Genomic DNA, 12,037 nt, shown 5'->3' on the forward strand with positions numbered 1-12,037 from the left:
TGTACACTTACTCTAACTGTTCTTGTTGGATCCTGTAATACAGAGGTGTATAATAGTCATTTTTGTGTTGCATAAACTGAAAGGATCAAAAGAGTACATAAGCCATATATTACCTTAATAGTTATTAACATGTCTCCTAAACCATTTGGTTGACATTCTTTGACATTACTTCTATTTAAGTGAAAATGGTCTAGTGCTGAAGGGGTCCAATTTAGCTTGCACGAAAAAATTTGGATTGAGTGAAAACAGTCTAGTGCTGAAAGGGGTCCAGTTTAGGTTGCACCAAAAAACTTGGTTTGAGCGAAAATGGTCTAGTGCTGAAGGGGTCCAATTTAGCTTGTAGGAAAAACTTTTGGATTAAGTGAAAACGGTCCAGTGCTGAAGGGGTCTAGTCTAGGTTGCACCAAAAAACTTGGTTTGAGCGAAAACGAGGCAGTGTTGAAAGGGTCGATTTTAGGTTGCACGAAAATATTTGGATTAAGCGAAAACGGGGCAGTGCTGAAGGGGTTGATTTTAGCTTGCACGAAAAATTTGGATTAAGCGAAAACGGGGCAGTGCTAAAGGGGTCAAATTTAGCTTGCATGAAAATATTTGGATTAAGCGAAAACGGGGCAGAGTTGAAGGGGCCTATTTTAGCTTGCACGAAAAAATTTGGATTAAGCGAAAACGGGGCAATGCTGAAGGGGTCTATTTTAGCTTGCACGAAAAAATTTGGATTAAGCGAAAACGGGACAGTGTTGAAGAGGTCTATTTTAGCTTGCACGAAAAAATTTGGATTAAGCGAAAACGGGGCAGTGCTGAAGGGGTCAATTTTAGCTTGCACAAAAATATTTGGATTAAGCAAAAACGGAGCAGTGCTGATTTTAGCTTGCACGAAAACATTTGGATTAAGCGAAAATGAGGTAGTGCTGAAATGGTCCATTTTAGCTTACACGAAAAAATTTGGATTAAGCGAAAACAAGGCAGTGCTGAAGAGGTCCATTTTAGCTTGCACGGAAAAATTTGGATTAAGCGAAAACGGTCCAGTTTTGCTTGCACCAAAAATTTAGGTTTACACGAAAAAGGTCCAGTGCTTAATGGGTCCAGTTTAGCTTGCATAAATTTTTTTGGATTACACGAAAAAGGTCCAGTGCTGGAACGGATCCACTTTAGGTTGCACTACAAATATTTCATTGATCCAAAATATGCAGTGGTAAAAAAGTTGCCAAATTTTTAACTTTAACATAATATTGTTAACTTTAAACTTATTTTAGTGTAGCAAATTGGACAAATGTAAATATTTATAACTTTTTTTTTACTAAGTCCAACGAACTAAGAACGAAGTCATACTTAACCACAAACGACTGTTAAATTAACCTTCCACAGTATGTGGCACCTGCTAATGGATCCTTTGGGTTTGAATACGAATAAAATCATTTTTGGAAAAACTTGTCATCATAATTACAAATGATGGAAAGTAATATTAAGTGTAATTAGAAGGTTTGTTGCATCATATGGTACAACAATATTCGTCTTCAATTCTCAGCATTAAAAAGTTCGCACATTGTTCAACTCAATGGAAGTGTATGTAATCCATTATATTTCTATAGTTATGAATGCTCCTAGGATCCACTAAAACATGTAAAGAATAACTACACAATTGCAGAACATGGAGTTTCACATCCAACGCACTCTCAACCACCATCATTCTGAAGTTCCACGAATGTTGAACTCCCTCAACACATTTTCTCGTTCTGCATTACGTGCATCAAAGATATTGTGTGGGTTTCTACAAGGATGCCAAGGCCAACATGTTGAACAACCCAAAGCTGCTCCCAAAAAATTAATGGTAGCAATTTAAAACTAAATAAATGTAATAAAGTTAAAGTACATAATTATTTCTCATAATTACCATTAACCTGCAAAACAGGAACGTAACCAGCCAAATAAATTTCACGACCATTCGTTTGTTTGTTATATACCTCGGATGACCGTGTTAAACTGAAAAATATTAAGTCATACACTGCACCGCCCCAATTGTATCCATCGAATGCATCTAAAATATCTAAAACCTTAAAAGGAAATGAAGAAAAAGTTCTAGAAGTCCTAAGCAAAAAGAAAACATATAATAAAGAAGTATGTACAATCGGCAGATTTCATCAACATTTTTTTTCCTATATACTTTGTTCCCCAATTTTTCCAAAAGAATATCTATCTTTATGTCATCTCCTCCAAAGACCTTATTCACCTGCAAACATAATTCTTCACCCACCACTCGCAACCCCAACGCGAAACAAACATCAACAACCTTAAAAGGTACTAAATGTTGTCTGATCCTAAAACAATTATCATCAACACTCCACCTACTAATCAATTCGTGAAGAAGGGGACTTGATATGTCCAATTCTTGTTCTAAGTGGAGCATCCACTTAAAGGGGGTTGCCTCTATTCTTTGTCGCTGCAATGACGTTAAATATCTATTGATGTTAACAATATGTTTAGGTTGCACTTTGTGTCTTACTCAAATCTGCAAAATAAACGTGCAAGGGAAATGTTTAAATTGAATATAATTACACAATTTCATAATTAACTATCAATTATCAACCTAGTAATATAATAAATCAAACCTTCATTTTTCTTCCTTATTGATCAAACTTTTCATCGTCATACTTCCTCAGCGAACCAGGATAAGCCATTTCAAAACTGTCCAAAAGAAAATATATCAACCTATTCATCCAAAAGAAAATAAACAAATTAAGAGAGAACGTATTCTGAAAATGTGTGTGTGCAAGAACACCTTATTTAATTCAGTTTGTCCCCACCTCATGCCCTTCCCCAACCAAGACAAACACTCACTTGACATTTCCAAGAAAAGTTTCCCTAGGTCTGTGCAAGAAGTGTAATGTGTTAGAATATATGGCCTTAAACGAGAGGGGGGGGGGGGCTGAATTGTTTAAGAAAGATTTTCGTAAAATTTTAAGCCTAGAATGAAAATACTTCAATAAAACCTTGATTAAGAAATCAGTTTTTCGAAACATAAAGCAAAAGCACAATACTGGAAAAACAATCAGTTGTTTTACCGAAACAATCGGTTGTTTATACCAGTTATCAAATGACAAAACTGAATTTAAAGAGATAGGGATAGAGAGACTGTACACAGTTGTTTATATTGGTTCACTCCAAACCCAGAGCTACATCCAGTCTTCTCAGAAACCCTGAGGAAATCCACTAAGCAATCACACCTTGATCCCTTACACAACAACCAAGAGAATGACCTTGAACACCTCAAGAAACACACTCTCCTTGGCCAACAAACCTACACCAAGATTGTTGATCTTGATCCCCTCAAGAACACACAACCAATCTTAGCAAACATAGAAACGAAACTTGTTTCACAGAGAATACAAGGATTACACTTGTTACAGAAGATAAACTGGAATCAATACAAGAAGAATCCTATTCCACAAACTTTGATCAATCACACACTCTTAGCAATCTTAGCTCTTTGAAAAACTCAAAAACTCTTAGCAAAAACTTGTCAAAGATTAATTGTTAAAACTGTTTTTCTGAATATATTCAAAGATGTAGTTTGTTATCAAATCTTAACAAACTCTTAAATTGCATTAAAAGATTGATCAAAGCATTTAATGACTGGAGCGTAAGCAGTTAAAACATTTAAAGCTCAGTCAAAGATAAAACAGTTTTTCTGTTATGGTCCCAAAACAAACAATCGGTTGTTTCCTCGAATCAATCGGTTGTTTTGGTTCTTAACAGTTCAATCATTTTAAAAACAGTTTTCAATCATTTTCTCAAAACACCTAAGTATAAACAATCGGTTGTTTTAACTTAGTATGAAAACATTTTACTTTCACAAAGATTGAGATTGCTAATGCTTTAGATTTAATCAAAGGGTGGATTACAACATATAAACTACCCCAGAACTAAGCTAAACCAGCACAGCAACACCAAGCACAGCAAAGGCTTCAACATCCTTCAAAGGGTTTGGATTCTACAAAGCTTGAACACCACTTGGTTCAACAATCTCCCCCTATTTGATGAAGACAAATCCCTGGTGCTTGTGTTTGTTCTGATTGAATCTGAAGCAGTACCTGCAAAAATAGCATTTACACTACCCAATGCTTCTTACTGCAACAAGTTAGATTTTTACATATTCCATGCATAAAGCATGATAAACAATCGATTGTTTACACGAAACAATTGGTTGTTTCTATCAGCAGCAGCAGAAAACACTTTCATATCAGAGATTTTAACAGATTATACAATATCAGATAAAGATATACAAGAACCAATTAATTCTCCCCCTATTTGTCTTCACAAATAGACTTTAGCATGTATCAAAAACAGATTTAGGAGAGATTATTAAGATCAAGAATACCTAACTCATTTCTTAAGAAGAAAAACCTCTATTTTGGTAATGGTTTGGTGAATATGTCAGCTAACTGTAGTTTGGTCTCCACAAACTTCACTTCACAGTTCCCATTTTGTACATGATCCCTGATGAAATGATGCCTTATCTCAATATGTTTGGTCCTTGAGTGCTGAATCTGATTAACACACTTTCTTCCCACATAATGCCCACCTCAACCAACACGTGCTTCACATTTCCATAATAAGTTGCACTAGGTCTGTAGAGGAAGTTTAATGTGGGTCACCAAATGTTCTTACTTGGGTCACCACATACTGCAATCCTCTAAGTTGAGTTAAATTGTGATCATTGGACACTGTCCTACATTCATGGACTCTAAAAACCTGATCTAACTCACTTTCTGGCCAAACCATGCCCACCCCAACCAACACGCACTTCACATTTCCAGAATAAGTTTGAAGTGGGTCTGTACAGGAAGTCTAATGTAGGTCACCAGATGTTCCTACTTGGGTCACCACATACTGCAATCCTCTAAGTTGAGTGAATTTGTGATCACTGGACACTGCCCTAAACTCATGGACTCTCAAAACCTGATATAACACACTTTCTGCCCACATCATGCCCAACCCAACCAACACCAACACATTTCCATAATAAGTTTGCACAGGGACTGTGTAGAAAGTATAATGTGGTCACTACATATTTCCTACTAGGGTCACCACATACAACAATGCTCTAAGTTGAGTGAATTTGTGATCATCGGACACTGCTCTACACTCATGGACTCTAAAAACCTGATCTAACGCATTTTCTACCGACATCATGCCCACCCCAACCAATACCAACATGCACTTCACATTTCTAGAATAAGTTTGCACAGGGACTGTGCAGAAAGTCTAATGTGGTCACCACATATTTCTACTAGGGTCACCACATACAACAATCATCTCAATTGAGTGAGTTTGTGATCACTAGACATTGCCCTACACTCATGGTGCATAATGTGATTTCGGTATATAGATGGATAAAAACAACTTTATAGAAAGGATATGGTGCAAACTATGTTTCTTCATATTTATTGGGTTTATTGAAGGGTTATCCAACTGTATATAACCAAGGGAAAATTCAAAGGAAAAAAGTATTGTTGGAAATCATTAACCGTAAAATTGGAAACAAAAAGATCTTATTGTAGTTTGAGATTTTACCCCATGGGCATGTTTGGTTCCATTCTGGTGCCCTGCTTCACAGAAATAACATTTTTTATACATACAAAGATGCAAAGTTACACATTCATATTTTTACAATGAGGTTATTCAAAATTAAGAGCATCTCATGGTAAATTTTTAAATATAGATTACAAATTCAGATTCTCATTCCCTTTTGTCAACCACACTCTCTTTTTGAGCATTTTATAACAATGCTTGGTTAAAAAGTATATGCTGGTTAGAACATTATATGTCACATCTAGGTAACAAACAATTACAATGACACTGGACACAAGCTTCAAAGCTTAATGTAATGTTTATTTTGCATCAGGGTATTGACACCATGGCGTCAACTTCCAAAGATTTTAGAGTTGCAATCGCTTAATGACTTGGGTTTTTCTAAAAGATATGTTAGATGTTTGCAGGTATGGTATTAAATTCTAGCTCAAAATTTATGTACAATGTTGAGTACTATAGAGAAAACCTCTGATTTGTTATGCTATGTATTTTCTCAACCCTTATATTACTTTCTACAATGCTTGACAGATTTCGGAGATTGTCAACAACATGAAAGACCAAATACACATATGTGCAGAACACAAAGTTGGGGTAATAGGTAATTTGCGTGTAGTTTTTATGATGAGGTTACCCTATCGTGTTCTATTTTCAATTAATCTAGTTGTACGAAGTTGTTTTAATTTGGGCTTTTGGAATTATATTTTTACATTGGCCATTGGCCTTGCCTGCCAAGTGTTTCAAACAATAATCCTCTACTAACCACAACCTCAAAGCTCAAGATGTAATAGATGCAGAAAATGGAGCACATGGCAAATGTTCATGGTTTCCCAACTGATACAAATACACTCAATAAGCTTATGGACTCTAAAAATCTGATCTAACGCACTTTCTGCCCACTTCATGCCCACCCCAACCACATATTTCTACTAAACCCTAAACCAACAATTACCAAACTCGTTTGTTCAACGATTAGACCATACAATTTATATGCTCTAACTTCATCACTGTGAAAAACATTTATCAATTTTATATCAGTGTGTTTAGTAATAACAACAATACCAACAGTTCAACATTCAAGGAACAAAAGCTTCAAACTTCCTTCAACGGGAAACTCAAACTAAAACAGAATCATCAAACCATACTTTAAAGGTCCATAATACATGTTATTGTCACTCTAACAACTGTTGTAACACGACAATCCTAGTCAATGCTATAGAACAACATCAAAATCACACAACATCATCAAAAATCACACAACAACAATGTTTCACTTCATAATCCATTGAATAAAAAATATATTACCTTTATCGCCTAACCACCATGAAAAGAGATGGATGGCGTCCACCAAGCAAACACCGACCGACGATGACGACGAAGAACAAGACCACATGACAAGAAACCAATAGAACAAGAAACTGAACAGGAGAACCACAAGACCTTTGCGAAGAAGAAATTCAAAGAGTGAACGGACACTGGAGAACCACGAAACCTTTGCGAGGAAGAAATTGAAAGAGGGAACGGGCACTGGTGAACCACAGGACCAAAAGAAGAAGAAATTGAAAGAGGGAGAGTTCAGCTAAATGTAAATCCTAACCCTAATGGAAATTTGAACCAAAGATTAAACTTTTTCAAAAAATAATTTGTGGGCCCTGCAACAACAATTTAATATTAATTTTTTTGCCACCTAGACAGTTGTACACTAAAGCAATTAGATAAGCGGTTGTTCAACCAACATTTTCCTTTTAAATATCAGCTCATCCCACGACTTTTTATAATAAATTAAAGACCATTAGCTTACAATCCTTCGTAAAAATAATTATTTATTTATATTTTTATAGCTTATGAAGAATTCCAAATATCTAAATTTAAATAAGGGCATTTTTTTTAAAGTTGCTACTAAAATCATTATAAAAGTACGATAAGGTCTTAGTTAGAGAAGTTTCTAAACGAGTAACTACGGTTGACTATAAAAAAGAAAATTGGGAAGGACCAGTCAAACTTTTATGCAGGGACCAGTCAAATCTCCAACTATAACTTGTTTAATTAGGTTAAAATACAATTTTGTTCTCTTGTTTCTATTTTACATTTTAGTTTGAAATTATGGTCCAGAACTTAGATTTGATTTTATATTTCTACAAATGTTCATTTTTTTTATTATTTATTGCATGTCAAACGGATAATAATTATATTTATCTATTTATAGACTTCAAGTTAATATATTAAAGATGACAGTATCTATGTTTTAGTAATTATTAAAAGACGTCTCAAATTTATGTTTAGTGTTCCATATAAAATTTTAGTTTTAATTCTTTAAAGTTCTATCTATTACAATAAATTATTAAAATTTGTTTGATTCTTTCTGTCCTAAATTTTAGTCATTATTTTAAAATATTTTTATCTCCTTATCTTGTGAAGATTAACAAAATTGGAGAATTTACTTTTTAAAATATTGAAAACATAACAAAAAGATAAAGGTCCTACCGGGAGTCGAACCCAGGTCGCTGGATTCAAAGTCCAGAGTGCTAACCACTACACCATAGAACCAATTTTGAAAATTAAACTTTGTTACCTTTATTTTAATAAAAAAAGCACCAGAATTCTTTATAATTTATTAACAATCTGTAAAAACAATTACCAAAAAGAAAAAAACTTTTAGTCGATGTATGAGTAAATTAAATATATATTATTTTATCAATAATTCCTGATTTAATATATATAATAAATATATTATTAATTTACATCAATATTTATATTTTAGTAACAGGGTGCAATAATTTACTTACAAAAATTGAAAACAATGTACTTAGTACTTTGGAAATTTCCTTTATGATAATTTGACTATTAAAAAATAAAAAAGCCTGTCATATTATATAAATTGTCATTTTCATCAAGTTTCTATAAATTAAAGTAAAAATTACTTTTATGCTTTTCAGAATTTGTCCTCCAATATTTATTTGTCACATTGGTACCACACAAATAAAATATGCTCAAAAAGTTCATAATAATATTCAGTGAAAACGTATAAAATAGAAAAATAAAGGTTTAATTACCTTTTTCGTCCCTATATTTATAGTCAATAGTCAATTTGGTACAATGATTTTAAAAAAATTCAATTTGGTCCCTAAGTTTTTAAAATGTATTCAAAATGGTCATTTTTGTTAAATATCACCAAACGGCGTTAAGTGTTGCTTATGTGGTAGACACGTGTAAGTTACGTGGATTGTGCTTACATTACTTTGGTGAATACTGAATTAGGGTTTAGGTTATTCAAATTGGGGATTTCAAATTTCTGATTTAGGGTTTCTGATACGAGGATTGCTCCCCTGGTTGGATTTTGTGGTGCGCTTCCCTGCTTCGATTCCATTCGGAGGTGTGCTCCCTCATTCGATTCTGTGGTACGATCGTGAGTTATGATGGTGAGTTGCGTTCCCATGGTCGATTTGGAGGAGCGATTATGTGGTGCGGTCCAGAGGTGGTGAAGGGGCAGCGATTGCGATCCAGACCGTGGTGTCCTAAATCAGAAATTCGAAATCCCCAATTTGAATAACCTAAACCCTAATTCAGTATTCACTAAAGTAATGTGAGCACCATCCACGTAACTTACACGTGTCTGCCACATAAGCACCACTTAATGTCGTTTGGTGATATTTAACAGAAAGGACCATTTTGAATACATTTTAAAAAAATTAGGGACCAAATTGAATTTTTTAAAAACCACTATACCAAATTGACTATTGGCTATAAATATAGGGACGAAAAAGGTAATTAAACCAAAAATAAAACAATATTTTTTTAATCTCATGCAAGGAAAATTAAAGCACTTTGAACGCAAATTCGATTTATTTTATTTATTTCATGTAAAATTTAAGATGTGTTCATTGAATTTCATAATTTAATTAATAAAAGTTATTTTAATGTTTTTTTCTATTTTCTAATTATTATTATTGAGTTATAAAATAATACTTGTACCGATGATACCGGTACGATTGACTATACGTCTCTCCATCAATGGGTCGACTGATACTATATCTCGATCCTCGCCAATGGGCCGACCGACATCCTAAACCCAATTACACTCAAGTAAAGTTAATCAAACTAATCAATGGTTAAGAGTTAGGTAATGTATTCCTAAACACGACCCAAACCCTCTAATCTAACCCAATTAGAAAGACTCACTAAAATAATATAAATATCATAGATTCCAAGAACCAGGTACGTCATCATACAGTGATTTGACCATCGAGTGTCGAATACTAAAACTGACTTGAGCGTCGGAGTGCTTTCTGCAGGTACCATCTGTGTCTGGGCTACGAGAAAACTGAGAGGTGAACAAGTAGAGGAAAGGAAAGAGATTGCTTGGAGAGGAAGTGAATTATTATCCGACCGGCTAACCAAGGAAAGAGAGGAGCAAACTCAATAGTTCTCTGGGCCCCAACCCCGTTCAAGAACAATTGGCGTCCACCATGGGGTTGAGAGAATTCGTCCTAAGAAGAAAGTAGATGGTATCAACCCAAAGCATGGCAAGTGAGAGAATGTCAGAAGCTGAGCATATGACACTACTAATGTTGCTACAGAGGGAGATGACTGAGATGAAAAGGAGGAATGAAGAGATCGCACAGAAGAATGAGGATGAGATCCTAGCTCTCCAAAAGGAAAATGAAGACGTGAAAAAGAAACTCGGGGAAGGGGGACCGTCACCACCCCCAGGACTGTTGAGGAGCCAAAGGAAAAGGTCCACACTCAAGAGGTGGATGGTGAGTCCTACCCGAACAAGTCGGCCCCAATGACTGAAACCCTTGATCCGGTCCGCCGACATCCATTTACCGATTCCACAATCGGGGTACCATTGTCAGACAAGTTGAAGGGCTTCAATTGGGAGTGTTATGATGGCACAACCGACCCGGACAAGCACATGGATACGTACACCACACACATGAGCCTTTACACCTCAAACATGAACACTGGTGTCCATTTTCGAGACACAGTTTGCCACCAGCCATATATTAACATATATATTCCATTAACAACTTATATATTCATTAATATATATTCAACTAACAACTTTATATTCACATATATATTTAACTAATGTATGTATTATAATAACATATGATCAAACTTAATATTTTTTGTTCTTTAATTATTTTTTACCGAGCTTACATTAAAACTGGATCGAGTCCATGACCTATCTTTTAGACCCAAATTCGAGCTGACCATAGCCAAATGTTTGGACTGAGACCTCGAACATTCCTGTCCAGTACAATACCCCTTTATTAAAGAATAAAATTATCAAATAAAAAACACATTAAAAGTGAGACATGTATTCCTTTAAATAAGTATATGTATAATTAATATAATTAAAAGAATAAAATATTATAATTATTAAAATAAAATTTATTATGAAAATTTTTATAAAGTAAATACTTTTTTCTTAATTTTATAATTTATAGTTATATAATATTTGAGAATAATTATTATTTTGTATAAATAATTTTTTTTATAAAAAATAAACATGGAAAAATGAGTTATATTAATAAGAATAAAATTAATAACAAATTATATACTTAAAAAATAGTTACAAAAGGGATATAAAAAAAGAATAGTTATAAATTAAAATATTATTTTGGTCTAAATTTAAACTACTTATATGTTTGTTCTACTTATTTAAAGATATATTTATTTTTCCATTTTAAGAGATTATTTTATATATATATATATTTAAAATTTATTTAAACTAAAAATGTTTATACAGCATACGCAATATTTATTAGTCATATACTTACGTTAATGTTAGTTTTTAACCTTACTATTAAGTGAGAAGAGATACGAGGAAAAGTAATTTAAAACGCCAAATAATTAAACGTCAATTAATAAAGTGAAGTTACTTTTAAGAGAAAAATATTGAAAATAAATTTCATTAATTTTTTAAATTAAAGTTAGTTTAGGTTGATTTAATAATAACAAATAAAAGTGCATGTGTCGAAATTAAAATTACGCAATTCTAGGTTTTAAATACATCATTAAATAAAATTTCATATAACTAGTATTATTTCTTTTAAATAATTTTTTATTTCATATCATGGTAAAATTTATTTAATAAAAAAAATTAAAAAAACCGTGTCGTTGCTGAGTCTGCAATTTCTATTTAGAAAAGATGCCACATAAGGAGACAGATGGCGAAATTTCAGGCTACATTTTCCTTCGATTAGGATTTCCCTGCGGTAAGCTTAAGCATGCTTTTACGCTATCAACAAATCGCAGTGGTTTTGATTTATCGAACGACTATTAATAAGTTAAAGTTAAAAATACATAGCAGAACTGTGAATCATCCGATCTATATAACGGTCATGATTGATCCCGTGGACGAGTGTGTAACAAATGTAACCGTAGGTTCCACTTTCCTCTGCATTTTTGAGCCGCCACTTAGGCAGTGTTGTGCAATAATTAT

At 33.6% G+C, this 12,037-nt stretch overlaps 1 non-coding gene across 1 annotated transcript; it reads right to left on the bottom strand.

Annotated features, from left to right (window-relative positions):
* Positions 1 to 8,061: 8,061 nt before the first annotated feature.
* On the bottom strand, positions 8,062 to 8,133 carry TRNAQ-UUG (transfer RNA glutamine (anticodon UUG)). The gene has a single exon. It is a non-coding gene; the product is annotated as a tRNA-Gln (tRNA).
* Positions 8,134 to 12,037: the final 3,904 nt, after the last annotated feature.

Source organism: Phaseolus vulgaris, chromosome 10 (assembly GCF_051622355.1).
Source record: "Phaseolus vulgaris cultivar YP4 chromosome 10, ASM5162235v1, whole genome shotgun sequence".
Taxonomy (NCBI): Eukaryota; Viridiplantae; Streptophyta; class Magnoliopsida; order Fabales; family Fabaceae; genus Phaseolus; species Phaseolus vulgaris.